The sequence below is a fragment of the Piliocolobus tephrosceles genome, chromosome 1 (genome assembly GCF_002776525.5).
Source record: "Piliocolobus tephrosceles isolate RC106 chromosome 1, ASM277652v3, whole genome shotgun sequence".
NCBI lineage: Eukaryota > Metazoa > Chordata > Mammalia > Primates > Cercopithecidae > Piliocolobus > Piliocolobus tephrosceles.
Genome location: NC_045434.1, coordinates 208,179,322 through 208,197,211, shown reverse-complemented (window position 1 = coordinate 208,197,211; position 17,890 = coordinate 208,179,322).

Here is a 17,890-nt window from a genome sequence, read left to right as displayed (position 1 = left end):
GGGCCTGGGAAAGATGGTACTGACTCCATGTTGGCTGGGGATTTCACCACTTACCAACAGGGATGGCATGGGTAAGACCTCTCCACCATTCTGTGCCTCCACCTACCTATAAAGGGGGCTAATAATACTGATCTCCTAGGGTTGTAATGAATATCAACTGTGGGAAAAATGTGTGTGAAACATTCTGCAATAATAATTATGAAAGCCCTGGTATCCTTTCACTGGTGAGAGACGGCCCAGGAAAACAGAACGAGTGTGCACACCTAAGTCAGACTGACCCAGGTTTGAGTCCTAGCTTTAGTTCTAGCTGCGTGACCCAGGACAGGTTGCTTAATCACTCTGGACTTCTGCTTTCCTCTCCTGTAAACTGGAACAGTGACACCTCCCTCCTGCGATAGGTAAGGGCAAAACGAGATCGTGTGTGTTTTGTGTCTGGCACTAGGGACGCCCAGACGTACTTTCTCCTCACCTACTAATTCAGAGACCTGCTTGCCTTTCTGAATTTACTACCGTTGAGAAAAAAATGGTAGATTCTAGAGGCCGTTTACCTACTCTGCCGATCCCACTGATGGGAGTCTTTTAAAATCAGGGCTGGTTCTGAGTCTATAAAAGTTACTCTTCTTCAGGTCATGGTAGAAGGAGCTAAAACATAGTGAATGATGGCGGCGTAAGGCAGTGAAGAGGAATGCACATCCCACCCAAGGCACCTTGATCAGCTTTGCAGTTGAATGTAGCAAAAACTGCATTTGAGAAAGAAAGAGAAGAAAGAGGCTATCAATATTTATATTGCTTTCTGAAATCTGAGAAGCCAAGACAGTGAGTACGTAGAGATAGAAACAAGAAAGATTAACCTCGTGTATGTCAGGAGAGCTGAATAATTCAACAGTGGCCACAAACTCTAGTGTACCAGGAATACATGCATACAAGGAGCTACATGGAATTGGGACAGAAGACATTCAAATTCTTTCCTATTTTATTTCATTTTATTATTTTATCTATCTTTAAAACAATATTATACTTTAAGTTCTGGGGTACATGTGCGGAATGTGCAGGTTTGTTACATAGGTATAGACGTGCCATGGTGGTGGTTTGCTGCACCTATCAACCCGTCATCTACATTAGGTATTTCTCCTAATGCTATCTCTTCTCTAGCCACCCACCCCCTGACAGGCCCTGGTGTGTGATGTTCCCCTCCCTGTGTCCATGTGTTCTCATTGTTCAGCTCCCACTTATGAGTGAGAACATGCGGTGTTTGATTAGAAAAATCAGAAGCTCTTGTGTTAGTTTGCTGAGAATGATGGTTTCCAGCTTCATCCATGTCCCTGCAAAGAACAGGAACTCATCTGTTTTTATTGGCTGCATAGTATTCCATGGTGTATATGTGCAATGTTTTCTTCATCCAGTCTGTCACTGATGGACATGTGGGTTGGTTCCAAGTCTTTGTTACTGTGAACAGTGCCATAATAAACATACGTGTGCATGTGTCTTTACAGTGGAATGATTTAAAATCTTTTGGCTATATACCCAGTAATGGGATTGCTGGGTCAAATGGTATTTCTAGTTTTATCTTTTATCTGTCTGTCTTGGTGAACATTCTGGAAATAGAACAAAATATTTCTGCTGGTCCAGTCCAGGCCTCAGGCTGCTGCTCTGTCTCAAACTACACATCCCTGACATTTGCAAGGCCCTGGAAAATAGTACAAAGGAAGGTTCACACACTATATGTCTAAATATGTGAGAACTGTCAACTCAGCCAACAGACTGCTAAGTGAAATATGTTCCAATCCCCTGCCTCACAAATGCACCTGGAAAGCCAGGTTTGAATACAGGAGTCTGAACTCCCTGAACTCCACAATAAATCTGTGCTTATGGCTACTGGGGAAAGTCGTCTTTGGCTCCCAGCTCCCAGCCCCTTTCTTCAACCCTGACTCTGTGCCACCTCACAAGGAGCCCCTCCCCACCAACATACCTGTAGATATCCTAACCTCCATGCCCAAGATCTGTCTACATCCTCTGCAGACCAGAATCCCTTGACCATCCCGGGCTGAGGGGTGGACACACATCAGCAATGGGACCCTCTCCTGGGGATGGACCTGGGGAAAAGCCTGTCCCAGTCTTAGAAGAAGGTTTGGGGTCATTTGACAGAAATTCTGGGGTCCTGGATACTTAGAGGTCGGGACAGCTGTGGGAAGGTACAGGGATAGTTGACGGGGGGCACATCTGGGAGGGAACTAGAGCAGGGCCCTCTACAGAGGGCAACCTAGGACAGGGGACGTTCTAGCCCAGGTCTAAGGGCAGAACTGGTCTCAAGTGTATCTGAGGGCTTTTAAGCGTTAATGAGTTGTCAAAAAGAATCCTAATTGCATACGTTTTTATAAGCAATGGACTGAGATGCAGGGACTTGGGTTCCAAGCCTGCCTCTGCCCATAACCTACTCTGTTATTGTCTTAGGGACAAATTGCTTCTCTCTGGGCCTTGATTTTATCGTCAATGAAATAAAGGTGTTGGACCAGGTCATCTGTAATTTGCTTTTCCACCCTCTAAGTGAAATGTGTTTGCTTTCATTCGTGTCGACTCATGTTGAACTTTGATTTTGTGCAGAAGTTAGGAGAGGAAGTAATTTTAGATCTGCGATTTATTTCCCATTTGAGAACAGTTTCCCTGTGTTTTTGGTCACTGAAGGAAAAAAAAGATGGGGTGAGGGGGCTGCCAGGAATGAAATATTTGGCTCATATTGCTAATTATTTGTATTAAGTGGTTGTATAATGGGAAATTTGAATATAAATATTTGGTCTTTTTAGTGTAACATTTACCCATGAGAATTACAAAAATCCTCAGTGCAATCAGAGTTCATTTAAATGTTAATTTTAATTTTTATTTACCACTCGGTCTTGGTGCTGAAATATACATAAGTTAAAGCAACTGCAGCGGGGGTTCCTTCTGCCGCCTCTGGCAGAACTCACTCTTGCGCTAATGGTTGTTTCCCGTGATTTATTTCTCCTGTGGATCACCTTTGTCGCATGAGAGGAGAAAATGAATTTCTTTAGAAGGTGTATTAATCTACCTAAGCACACATCAAGGTGCAAAAAATAAAACAGCAGAAGCATACTCCTTGGGAACATAGGAGCAGTACAGATAAGGGGTTGGCATGGAACAGAAAGCGGGCAGAAGACATTTTGTTACTTTAAGCTGATGTGGGCAGACTTTTAAAAAAGTCACCCCCAATTTTTTTTTGTTTGTTTGTTTTGAGACGGAGTCTCACTCTGTCGCCCAGGCTGTAGTGCAGTGGCCGGATCTCAGCTCACTGCAAGCTCCGCCTCCTGGGTTTACACCATTCTCCTGCCTCAGCCTCTCGAGTAGCTGGGACTACAGGCGCCCGCCACCATGCCCGGCTAGTTTTTTATATTTTTTTAGTACAGACGGGGTTTCACTGTGTTAGCCAGGATGGTCTCGATCTCCTGACCTCGTGATCTACCCGTCTCGGCCTCCCAAAGTGCTGGGATTACAGGCTTGAGCCACCGTGCCCGGCCATAAGACCAAATTTTTATACTTGTGCATGCTCAGAACAAAAATGCAGTTCCTTGAAAAACGATTGTTTTGCTCCTTCCCGGGGAAAGCTGTCCTGTTCTGAAGCCAATTGCCGAAGACAGTCTGCACCAGGGAGAGCAGCAACACTTGGGCTGAATAGTTCTTTGCTGTGGGGCTGCCCTGTGCACTGTTGGATGTTTAGTAGCATCCTTGGCCTCTGCCCACCAGACATCAGTGGCACCCTGTTATGAGTTGAACTGTGTCCCTGCGCCCCCGAAACTCATATGGGAAAGTTCTAACCCCTAGGACCTCGGAATGTGACCTTATTTAGAAAGCGGTCTCTTGCAGATGTAAAGAGTTAAGATGAGGTCATTAGGGTGGGTTTTATATGAAAGGGAAACGTAGGCTGGATGCGGTGGCTCATGCCTGTGCAGGTGGATCCGCCGAGACGGGCGGATCACGAGGTCCAGGAGATTGAAACCATCCTGGCTAACACAGTGAAACCCCATCTATACTAAAAATACAAAAAATTAGCCGGGTGTGGTGGTGCACACCTGTAGTCCCAGCTACTTGAGAGGCTGAGGCAGGAGAATGGCGTGAACCTGGGAGGTGGAACTTGCAGTGAGTTGAGGTCGTGCCACTGCACTCCAGTCTGGCTGACAGAGTGAGACTCCATCTTAAAAAAAAAAAAAAAAAAAAAGGAGGGGGCGGGGGGGGGGGGAAATGTAGACAGGTCAGCGCACTGGAAGAATACCACGTGAAGAGAGATGAAAGTAGAGATCAGGGTGATGTATCTACAAGCCAAGGAGTGCTGAAGATTGCCAGCAAATGCCAGAAGATTGCCAGAAGCTGGGGGAGAGCAAGGAGCAGATTCTCCATCACAGTTCAGAAGGAACCACCCATGCCAACACCCTGATCTCAGACTTCCAGCTTCCAGAACTGTGAGACAATAAATTCCGGTTGTTTAAGCCACCTAGTGTGGTGCTTGGTTAGGAGAGCCCTAGCAAACTAGTTTACATCTCTAGTTGTGACTACCCAAAATGTCTCCAGATATGGCCAAATGTCCTCTGCAGGGCAAAATCACCCCTGCTTGAGAACCACTGTTGTGTATATTACCTACGGCTGCTTTCACCTGATCCCAGTGGAATTCAGTAATTGGGACAGAGTTTGGCCTGCAAAGCCTAAAATATTTATTATCTGACCCTTTCTATAAAAAGTTTGCAGACTCTTGCTCTCAACTCGCCCATGGTGCACTGTGAGCTGGCTGTGGGGCCCTGAGGCACCCTAGGTTCTGCAGAATCAACCCATGAATGACTGAGAATGGCACTAAAGATGCGAGGTGAGGATGCCATTGTGCAGAGGAGGACTGTCGCTTTCCCTGGGATGCACGGCTGACCAGTGGTGTAATTGATTCATACACATCTAGGACTCCTGACTTTAGGGTCCCTGTTCTCAGCCCTCATTTGACTTCCTGATTGCTCTTCATCTTTCTTACCTGGACTGGGTCTCTCTTGACCAGTTGGTTCCTTGGGCCACCTTGTGATTGCCAGGAAGGTTCTCAGTTTCCCAGATCTCATCCTCTGTGTTACATGGGGCTTTAGGCTGTCCCCATGTGGACTTTGTTCTTGGCAGTTCTTTGATCCCAGGTGTTCATTCTGCCATTGGCTTGCCACTGTCACTGTCCATAGAGTGCCAAGGTGCTGTTGGTGGGAATCTTCTCTTCTAAAAATGTCTTCTGCCAAAAATGCCTGTAAAGGGCTGTCCCCATGGTTAAGTTGTGAAAGGGTTTTTTCTAGATGCCTTTAACTTTGGGAAGGCAAAGAAGACACCCTTAAAACGGGTGCTGCTGCAAAAAACTTACACGTCACTCCAAAGATCTTTCTTCAGCAGCATTTCCTGGCCCTCTCTGATCACGGCAGCAGCAGTCATTTAAAACTGTCCATCATTCAATTGGGGTTGGATTGCTTTTTCAGACCTAGAAGACGGACCTTCTGTTGATTCCTTCAGGCTCTGTGGTGATAATGGAAACTTTGAAGAGGAAAGGCAAACCAAAAGATGGTGTAGATCATGGTTTTGGGTTAATCTGTGTTTCCCAAAAAGCTATGTTGAAATCCTAAGCCCTGGTACCTGTGAATGTGATCTTATTTAGGAACATAATCTTTGCAGATGAAATCTAAGTTAAAAAGAGGTCACGGGGCGGGGATATGGCTGGTGTTCTTATATGGAGAGAAGACATACCAAGACCAACACAGAGGGAGAAGGCCATGTGACAATGGAGGCGGGCATTGGAGTGATGCATCTCCAAGCCAGGGAATGCCAAGAGTTGCCGGCAGCCACCTGCCACGGGGAGAAAGACATGGAACTGCTATTCCCTGGGAGGCCCCGAGAAAGAAGCAACTCTGTTGACATTTTGATTTTGGACTTCTCTTCTCCAAGACTGAGAGAGAATAGATATATGTTGTTTTAAGCCAGTTGGTTGTGGTGATCTGTTATGGCGGCCCTAGAAAAGACACATGATCATTAAAGGGTTCATGTATTTTTGCATCTTCTGTATTTTTACTTCTCCACGTGGTTAAGCAATCAAATGGTTTTGGGATCAGGACACATTGCTGGCACTGATGAGCTGATGTACACTCTTGCCACTCCCCAACCTCTTTCTTCCTAGCAGTTATCGTTGTTCATAATTACACATGTGCCTGTGTAATTATTTGCATGTCTGCTTATCCCACTAGATCCCTACTCCATCCACGGCATTCAGCATGGTGATTGGCAGCAACAGGCATTTAATAAGTATTTTGTTGAGAGACCTTGAGAAAATAATCTATCATTTCTGAACTTCAGTTTCCCTATCTTAAAAATAGAAATATTAATGGTGCTGTAAGAGAGGGACCAAATCTGTCTTAGTCCATTTGGGCTGCTATAACTAAATAACATAAACTGGGGGAACTTATAAACAGCATAAACATATTTCTCACAACTCTGGAGGCTGGGAAGTCCAGAGTTGGAACACCAGCAGATTGAGTGTCTGGTGAGGGCCAGCTTCCTGGTTTATAGATGGCGCCTTCTCACCATGTCCTCACAGGAAGGAAGGGGCAAGAGTGCAGTGGTGCGATCTTAGCTCACTGCAACCTGTACCTCCTGGGTTCAAACAATTCTCCTGCTTCAACCTCCCTGGTAGCTGGGATTACAGGCACGTGCCACCACACCTGGCTAATTTTTGTATTTTTAGTAGAGATGGGATTTCTCCATGTTGGACAGGCTGATCTTGAACTCCTGACCTCAAGGTGATCTGCCTGCCTCGGCCTCCCAAAGTGCTGGGATTACAGGCGTGAGCCACCGCGCCTGACTTCTGGGGTCTCTCTTATAAGGGCACTGGGTTAATCTATTTTACATTGCTGTAAAGGAATACCTCAGACTGGGTAATTTATAAAGAAAAGAAGTTCATTTGGCTCACGATTCTGCGGGCTGTACAAGCATGGCACCAGCATCTGCTTGGTTTCTGGTGAGGGCCTCAGGAAGCGTCAACTCATGGCAAAAGGCAGAGAGGGAACAGGCATGTCACATGGCAAGAGAGAGCAGGGAGGTGCCAGGCTCTTTAACTGTTTTCACGTTTAGAAAACAAAGTGCAGCTTGCTGCTGGCACTCATTTAATTTTACGTAAACAAGCTCTTTGAGGCTGAAGCAAATCTGACTTTCAATGTGAAAATAAAAGATAAAAACCGTTCTTGCAGTTATTTCTTAACAGAACTCACGTCAGAATCATCTGAATCATCAGAATCATCTGTTTTGGAAAAAATCAGACTCATCAGATGAATCTTCGGCCAGCAACTGTTCCAGAGCGATGTTAACATCACGTGTAGGAATGCTATGTGTTCTAGGATTTGACATTTTCAATGGCCGAGATTTACTATATTTTGTAAATGGAAATACCAGTACTAAAACCAGAATGCTAGAAGCAGAATGATGTCTTTTGCTTCCAGAGTCGATATACTCACAGCAAAGCAAAAATAATAATAAAAGTGAGCTATTTCATGGGAAAGTTATCTCTGGGTAAATGCTGGGTCCAGCTGCAGGTGCTGCGGGTGAGTGTTGTTGGAGCAAATGGGGAAAGAGTTAAACAACCAGCTTTCCCTTGAAGGAATAGAGCATGTAGAGAGCTCATTCAATACTTGGGCTGGCACCAAGCCATTCATGAGGGATCCGCCCCCATGACCCAAAGCCCCATGACCTCCCATTAGGCCCCACCTCCAACACTTGGGATCACATTTCAACATGAGATTTGCAGGGGACAGATACCCAAAGTGTATTAGACATCAGTCCCATTGACGGGGGCTCCGTCTTCATGATCTCATCACTTCTCAAAGGCCCCACTTTCTAGTATCATCACATTGGTGATTAGGTTTCAACATATGAATTTTGGGGGAATGTAAACGTTCAGACCATAGCAAAATCCTTTTCCTTTTACCCTTCTAAGTTCTCAGCAGGGGTCCCTATAATGAAAGACTGATTGACAAGAGGAAAACAAACAAGTTTATTAATATGTATGTCTCATATGTACGTTGGAAATACCCAAGGAATGAGTAACTCAAAGAGGTGGCTTAGAGCTCCTGCTCACATAACTAATCTTTCACAAAGGACAATACATTAGCAGATAAATGACAGGGCGAAGGAAGGTGGTTTTAGGTTTCTAAGGCTGGGAAAGTGTGGGAAGGGAAATACATGGGGGAAACTAATGGAATAAGGTTTGTTTGTGGATTCCTCTGGTGCTGTAAGAATCTGGAGTCATCTCTAGTAAGGGAGAATTCGTATCCTGCCCTTAGGCAGAAAAGGGGGTGGGTAGAGAGAGATTTTGCTCCATTTATTGCTTCTTAGTTGCCTTCAGCTCAAATACAATTCTTATGTCCAAGTGGCATATTTGAGGGTGACATACCGGACTCCTTCAGTAGCCACTTCATGGTTCATTTTGAGGATTAAATGAGATAGTGTACGTGCAGCACGATGTATAGCATGTAGTCGATGCTGGTGTGAGCGTTTTCTGCGTGACTCTTTTCTGTAAAAGCTTCAGTAGCACCTAGAGCTTTGGGTACTGTGTATCTGCTCGGAATTTAGGCCCAGCACATAGCCAGCTTGTGTAACTTGTTTTGACAACCCCAGGTAATAATTTGTCATTAAGAGCTACAGTTGAAGTTTGACCCCCTCAGGGAAGTTTCCATGGTTTCTAAGACCTCATCACTAAACAGCCCTGAAGATACAGAAAAAAACCTTCTTTCAAATTGCTGTTAAGGCCATGCTTGACACCCTGGGAAAAGCTAATGGACAGAAACATATTGATGTGTTAACAGTTTGAGACCTTTCCCCTAAGAAAACCTTTTAGCTCACAAGGGTTCATTCACCTTAATTAAAAATTATCCAATGGATACATCTCTTTCCATCACTCTGTGGACACACATGGTGTTGGTTTTTTCTTTTTTTCTAAGGAATTAAATAAAACCTCATCCTTCTTCAAATAAATCCTTTGCTTTATTAAGCAGAAAATCCTGCTGGCTATTAGTTGTCAATTAAATTTAGGTGTTAATTAAAATGGCCATGTCCAAGCACTCCTGGAGATTAATCCACCGCTTGGGACCCTATTGTTGAAGATGGCCCTGAACTGCAGTACGTTATCTGTGATATGACCACTCGGTACCACCGTGGGACGCAGGTGAGCTAACTTAAGGATGAGCTTGTTGCATACATTTTAAACAGCTCCTCTTCCCAATTGATGAGCCACATACCTAGAATGATTTAAATCACGAGTATGGCCAATGGGTCAAATCTCATTCTCTGCTTGTTTTTATGTGGCTCATGAGCTAAGAATGGTTTCACATTTTCAAATGGTTTGCAACAGCCAAAAGAATAATAATTATTTCATGGCACATGAAAATTATATGAAATAGAAATTTCAGTGCCCGTGAATAAAATTTTATTAGTACATACCACAACCGCATGTTTATTTATTGTCTGAAACAGTCTGTGGCCAACCCCTGATTTAAATGATCACTGTGACATCAGCGCTCAACTTAAAGACCCACAGACACTTGCCTGCACTCTGTCCCTTTTTTTTTTGTTTTTGGAGACATAGTCTCATTCTTTTGTCCAGTGTGGAGTGCAGTGGTCCAATCAAGGCTTACTGCAGCCTTAACCTTCCAGGCTTGATCAATCTTCTGGGCTTGATTGATCCTCCTGCCTCAGCCTCCTGAGAAGCTGGGATTACAGGTGTGTGCCATCACCCCCGGCTAATTTTTCTATTTTTTTTTTTTTTTTTTTTCGTAGAGACAGGGTCTCACTATGTTGCCCAGGCTGGCCTCAAACTCCTGGCTCAAGCTATCCTCCCGTCTCTGCCTCTCAAAGTGTGGGATTACAGGCGTGAGCCACTATGCCCAGCCCACTCTGTCCCTTCTAGCATCTCTCTGATGGGGCTGCCTGGCCACCAAACATTCCATGGTGTGTTCATCCCTGAGTGGTAAAGCAGCATCATTCAATAATGTGAATGTATTCATCCTCTTCTAGGTGATCAAGCTGTGGTTTTGTGAGGACTGCCTTTTATATACTGAGGCTGATTCTTGAGGTGTGCTGGGAATCAAATACTACCTTTCAGGGATATCTTAAATCCAATCTTTTACTGAATGTCCTCTTCTTAAAGGAGGAGAAAACCACCATTGCCTCCATACTTTGACAAGATAGTCCAGGCAAGGGGGAGCGAGATTGTAAGATGTGGAGAGTTGACAGCCTTCCTTGTTATTTTACAAGAAGGGCCAGGCCTACAGTAGATTTCTGAGCCTGCCTTCTTAAATGACTGCCCCGAGACCCAAGTCAACCCTTGATTGCATCCTGTGGGGAGAGTTAATAATGTGTTCTGGGCATGTGCTCAAGGAAGCCCTGCCCAGGAAGGATAACAAAATTAGACCGAGTGCTGCATCTGAATGCATCTGAATCTTCGGGCCAACTCTGAGCACTGTGAAGAAGCAGTTAATGTGTGTTTTTGCCAAACTTCTATATGACTGGACCTCACTTTTCCTGAGCATCCTGTTTCTTTTTCTTGTGCTTTCCTAGCTGATCTGAGGCTTCCCTGCCACCTCTTCAGGCATCGAAAGTCCAGGCTGTCAAACCTAATCGTCCTCACTCATCCATGGCTTCTTGTTGATCTTTAGCCATGTAGCATCTTTGCATCATGGTCTTGATTCTTCTGTAAATAGAGCACTTTCTCGTAGGTTATCAATTTGGCAAAGCTATGTGCCTGTAAATAACGTTGATGAGCATGATATTGATTTGATACATGTTAGTAGAAAATAAATGTGGAAATCAATATGTGTGTTCTGAAATCAGCTACCTACAGTCAAATTCTACCTCTGTTACTTGCCAGCTGTGTGTCTTTGGGTAAGTTTAGTAACCTCTCTGAAACCTTAGTTGTCTCATCTGAAAAGTGAGATGATGAGCAACACGAACGGTATTGAAGATAAGTGATTTGTGCAAGTGCCTAGCATGGTGCCTGGCTCAGAATAAGTGGTCTGTACATAAGAGCTGATGCTAATGCATCTTTATTGTGCATTTAGGTAGCAAAGAGTTTATCAATATGGCTTGGAGTGTGTAGCAGTAGAAAGAGTTAGATCTGGGAATGTTATGGAAGCCAGTGTGTGTAAACATGCACATATTGGTCATTAATTTCAAAGACTTTCTCCTGAGCCCAGTGTGATTGGAAATGGCAACTTTATATTAGACTCATATCTCATTACAGCATCACTGGAGGCTGATGTGGGCCCAGATGTTGTTTTCAGCGTTGTTCCTCTCATTACTTTATCCTCATGAAATCGATTAATCCTCCCACACTTTCTTCTATTTAACAAATATTTATGAATCACTTACTGTGTGTTAGTCATTGTCCTAGGACCTGTGAGCAAAACAAACATGGTGTGTTCTGTAGTACAGTTGGAAGCAGACAGACGTTAATCAAATAATCACACACACATTTACATTTTTAAAGACCCATCTGGCTGCAGTGAGGAGGCTGGATAGAAGGCAATAATGGAAACACAGAGACCCATGAGAAGGCTAACACTGCCCCTCTGGAGGGAGACGGTGATGGCTTGGACAGGGATAGTGTGGTCAGATGGAGAGAAGTGGGAATGTCTAGGGGTGATCAGAAGGTAAAATCAAGAAGACCAGATATTCTAAAAGATGGAATGTGGAAGTGGAGATGGTTAGGAGTGATCCCCTGGTTTCTGGATTGTGGCCTTGGAGGGAGGGAACTCTGACAGAAGTCCGGGTGGTAGGCAGAAGAGCATGAGTGCAGTTTGGACATCCAGGTGGGGTGTCAGTCAGATACCGGATATATGGGTCTTAGAGGAATTCTCCCTGCTATTTGGCACATGCAACCTGATCCTATACAGTGAAAAAATATATTGCCAAATCCCCTGCCTATGTATGTGCACACACAGGGTTAAATACATCCTTTACATACTGTACACATCATTAAAAATCAATCATTTCCTGCTCTGTTGCAGCCCATGTTAAGGGGATTGGTTATCATTAAGCAAGTTCAAGGGGATGCAGTTGCTCCAATATAGTAGTGTTGGAACCATTTACTTCCATTTCTAACTTTTAAAAAAAGTAAAACCTAATTGACTGTCTTATATCAATACAATAGTCATTAAAAATGTACATGTGTGTATATGTGTGTGTGTGTACTTTCATGTATGTATACACGCATGTATGAGTATATGTGTGTAAGTGTGTAAATTGGATCCCTACAAAATTAAAGGGATTTCTTGGATGCTCTCAGGTGGCTTTCATGTCTCTGAGGTGGTTCCTGGGTTCTTTCATTCAAAGATTCCCAATACTTTCAGTGTGCTATTCTTCCCCCAGTTACGCTGAATGCCCTGGAGTTTGCTGTCATCTTAGAATAAATCCATTTATCTCTGAGAACCACAGTGGTTTGTATAAGCTATTTTGAACTCACTGTAATTAGCTAACTTAGCTAATTGGATTGTGACTTTTTGGATGTAATTTCTTTGTCAGTTTTATTGGGGCATAATTTACATAAGATAAATTAATCAATTTCAGTGTACATTTCAATGAGTTTGGACAAATGTATGTAGTCTTGTAACCACTGTCACCAGTGTGAAATAGAACATCTCATTACCCCAGGAGCTTGCTTGTCCCCCTTTACAGTGGATCCCTTCTCACCACCCCCTGACGACTGGCAACCCTGCACCTGCTTTCTATCACTATAGTTTTGCTTGCTCTAGAGTTTTATAAAATTGAAATCACTCCGCATGGAAACTTTTGTATCTAGCTCCTTATACTTAGCATATTGCTTTTGACAGTCGTTCATGTTGTTGCCTGTATCTGGAGCTCATTCTTTTTCATGGCTATGTAATGTTTCACTTTATGGATATTCCACAATTCACAGGTGATGGACATTTGGGCTCTTCCTAGTTTTAGGCAATTAATGAAGTTACTATAAACGTTCATATACAAGTCTTTATAGGTGGATATGAGCCTTTATTTCTCTTTAATAAATACTTTGGAGTGAAATTATTGGCTTGCTTATATGGTAAATGTAACTTAATTTTTTTTTTTTTTTTTTTTGAGGCAGAGTCTCGCTCTGTCGCCCGGACTGGAGTGCAGTGGCCGGATCTCAGCTCACTGCAAGCTCCGCCTCCCGGGTTTAGGCCATTCTCCTGCGTCAGCCTCCCGAGTAGCTGGGATTACAGGCGCCCGCCACCTCGCCCAGCTAGTTTTTGTATTTTTAGTAGAGACGGGGTTTCACCGTGTTAGCCAGGATGGTCTTGATCTCCTGACCTCGTGATCCGCCCGTCTCGGCCTCCCAAAGTGCTGGGATTACAGGCTTGAGCCACCGTGCCCGGCGGTAAATGTAACTTTATAAGAAATCATCAAACTGTTTTCCAGAGTGACTAACATTTTGCATTCTCTCTCAGCAATATATGAGAATTTCAGTTTTTCCACATTCCCCCCAATACTTTTTAGATATGGCCATATCAAAAAATGTGAAGTGATATCTCATAGTGGTTTTAATTTGCTATTTTTCTAACGATTATTGTTGTTGAGCATCTTACTGGCCCTCATATCCTTATTTGCCATCCTCTTAGATATGCTTTGGTGAGATGCCTGTTCAAATCCCTTGCTCATATTTGTTGGATATTTTGATTTCATATAATTGAGTTTTAGGAGTTCTTCATATATGTTGGATGCAAATCTCTTATCAAATATATGTCTTGCAGATATTTTATTTTGGTTTGGTTTGGTTTATTTTATTATTAAGTTCCGGGGTACATGTGCAGGATGTGCAGGTTTGTTACATAGGTAAACGTGTGCCATGGTGGTTTGCGGCACCTATGAACCCATCACCCAGGTATTAAGCCCGGCATGCATTAGCTATTTTTCCTGATGCTCCTCCCCTCCCCCATGTCTCCCCCAACAGGCCCCAGTGTATGTTGTTCCCCTCCCTGTTTCCATGTGGTCTCATTATTCAGCTGCCACTTGTAAGTAAGACCATGTGGTAGGTATTTGGTTCTCCCAGTCTATGGCTTGCCTTTTCATTTTCTTATCAGTATCTCAAATATTAAAAGGTTTTAATTTTGATGAAGTTAAATTTATCAATTGTTTCTTCTATATTTCATATTTACTCTAAAGAACTTTAAGTTTTTAATTCTAAAGACATAAACAATCTTTGCCAATTTAAGAAGACTTTGCTGTACTCAAAGCATTGATCTTTTCTCCTTTTTTCTAGAAGTTTTATAATTCAGCTTTTACATTTAGGTCTATGATCCATTTTGAGTTAATTTTTGTACATAGTGTGAGGGAAGGGTCTAGATATGGATATCCACTGTTCTAGGATAATTTATTTTAAAGATTATCTTTTCTCCATTGAATTGTGTTGACATCTTTGTTGAAATTTAATTGACCATGTATGCATGGGTCAGTTTGTAGACACTGCCTTCTGTGTTGTTATGCAAATACTACACAGTCTTGATAACTTCAGCTTTATAATATCTTGAAATCAAATAATTGTAAAGCCTCCAACTTTGTTTTGCTTTTTAAAAGTTGTTTTTGCTATTCTAAGTCCTTTGTGTTTCTGTTATTCGATTGTGAATTTCTCAAAAACAGCTTGCTGGGAATTTGACTAGGAAGAGTGGATGTCACCATCATCATCATAGGGAGTCTTCTAGTCAGTGAGCATGTGATATATCTCTCCATTTATTTAGGATGTTTTATGTTTTCTCAGAAGTGTTCTTCATGTACAGGTCTTATACTTAAAGAATTATAATTTTGATGCTATCATAGATGGCATTTTTCATACTTAATTTCCAATTTTCTTTGGCAATATATAGAAATATAAATTATTGTTGTATAGTGACCTTTTCTGACCTTGCTTAACTCACTTATTTGTTATAACTGTTTTGTAGATTCTTTAGAATTTTCACAAAAATAATCATTTAGTCTACAATAAAAGCCAGTTTTAATTATTTCTTTTTACCTTCATTGCATATTCATTTCCTTTTCTTGCCTTATTTTACTGGCTAGATCTCTAGTGCAATAGCAAATACAATGAGGCAGTGAACATCTTCGCCTTATTCCAGTTCTTGTAGGGGAAGTATTCAGCCTTTTCCACTAGGTATAGGGTTAGCTGTAGGGCTTTAGATGTGTTTGATCAGATTGAGGAAGTTCGTTTCTATTCCTATTTTGCTGAGAGTTTTTATCAAGTAGCTGTTAAAATTATTTTTACATCTATTAAGACAGATGGTTTTTCTGTTTTAATCTGTTAATGTGGTGAATTACATGGATTAATTTTCAAATGTTAAGCCAGTATTACAATTTTGACATCAAACCAGTTGGTCATGGTATATTTTTAAAAATATATTGCTGAATTTCATTTGCTAACATTTTGTGAAATATTTTTGCATCTATATTCTTGAGAAGTATTAGCTTGTAGTTTTCTTCCCTTGTAATCTCTGTCTGGTTTTGGTATTAGGGTAGTTGGGAAGTGTTCCCTTTTGCTGTTTTTTGTTGTTGTTGTTGTTTTTTGGATATATGATGGTATTATTTCATCTTTAAATGTTGGGTAAAATTCACCAGTGATCAGCTAGGCCTGAAGATTTCTTTGTGGGCAGGTTTTTAGCTAGTAATTTAATTATTTCAATAGATACAGGGCTATTCAATTTATCTAGTTCTTCTTAGGTAAGCTTTTAGCTTTGCGTTTAATTTTTGCATCTTTTTCTAGTTTCTTAAAGCATAAGCTAAGGTCTTTGATCTTAGACCTTTCTTCTTTTCTAATATAAACATTTTATACTATAAATTTCCCTGTAAGCATTACTTCAGCTATACTTCACAAATTTGGGTACAATGTGATTTCATTTCTCACTTAATTAAAAATATTTTCTGATTTTATTATTTCTTCTTTGACCCATGGGTTATTTAGAAATATGTTATTTAATTTTCAAATATTTGAGGATTTTCCAGATATCTTTCTGTTATTTTGTCATAGATTTTTAGTTCAGTTCCATCGTGGTCAGATATTTATATGATTACAATTCTTTAAATTTGTTAAAAATTGTTTTATGATCCAGAATATGATCTATTTTGGTAAATATTCCATGTTCACTTTAAAGAATGCTTTTCTGCTCTTGTTGGATGGAGTGGTCTATAAATGTTGGTTAGACCAAGTTCATTGATAATGTTGCTCATGTCTTCTGTATCTTTACTGATGTTATCTGTATACTTGTTTTTATCAATTATTGAGAGAAGGATATTGAGGGCTCTGTAATTAGATATGTCTAGTTCTTCTTTTAGTTCTGTTGTTTATTGTTTCATATATTTTGATGTTCTTTTATTAAGTCCATGCACATTTAGCATTTTTTTTTTTTTTGCTCTCTTCATGAATGGACCCTTTTATCATTATGAAATGTCCCTCTTTATCCCAGGTAATATTCTCTGTTCTAAAATTTACTTTTTCTAAGATTCATACCATCATTCTAATTTTTTTTTGATTAGTGGTTGCATGCCTTGCCATTTGCTAAAAAAAATCCAGACTTTATTATTTAGGGCAGTTTTAGGTCTACAGGAAAACTGGGACTCACACATGCATAACCTCCCTTAGTATCAACATCTGCCACTAAAATGGATGCTGTGTCTTTTTATATTCTTTTAAAATTTTTCTATTTAATATTTAGAGTGTTTTTTAAAATAGTTAGAGTATAGATGGGTCTTGACGTTTTATCCAATCTGACAATCTGTGTCTTTTAGTTGAGGGTTTTCAGACCACTTCCATTTAGTGTAAGTACTGATGTGGTTGTATTTAAATATACTGTTTTCCTATTCATTTCTATACATATCTGATCTTCATTTATTTTATCTTGTTTTCTTAACTTCTTGTGGATTTTCAGTATTTTTTATGATTCTATTTTATCTTTACTTTAGCTTATTAGCCATTCATCATTGTCCATTTAAACAAATAGTTATTCTGGGGTTTACAATATACATCTTTAACTTATCACAGTGTCCCTCAAATAATATGATACTGTCAGAACCTTGCAGCACTATAGTTTCATTTCCTCCCTCCTATGCCTTACGCTACTGTAGTCATTCATTTTACACTATATGTGGTCTAAACTCCACAGTACGTTATAGTTATTTATGCTTTACATAGCCAATTATCTCTTAAAAATATTTACAAAAGTGAGAAAACTGCCTTTCATATTTACTATTTCTGGTGCTCTTTTATTCCTCTACATGATCGACCTAGTCTTATTTTCTTTCTGGCTGAAGAGCTTCAGCCCGTATATCAGCATAATGAGAAATAAATTCTGGTAATAAATTATCTCAGCATTTGCTTGGCTGAGAGAGAACCTTTCTCACCATTATTTTAAAAATATTTTTATCTCACTATAGAATTTCTTTTGTATTTTAAAGAAATCACTGCATTGTCTTCTAGCTTACATAGTTTGTGATGAGAAGATTGTTGATAATATTATCTTTGGTTCTCTGTAAATAATGCATCTTTTAATTTTTTTTCCTGTGGCTGCTTTTAAGATTTTGTCTTTATTTTCATTGGCCTTCTGTAATGTGATTATTTTGTGACTGGCAGGTTTTTCTTCATGTGTCTTTTGCTTGGGGTTTGTTGAGCTACTTGGATCACAGGTTTGTAATTTTCATTAAAATTAGAAAACTTTTAACCATTATTTATTTAAATATTCCTTGCCTCATCCCCCTCTGGCTTTTCTGGGACTCCAGTTTGCTTGTATATTGGGCCACTTGATATTGTCCCTCATCTTGCTGATACTCCATCCATTTTTTTCAGTCTCTT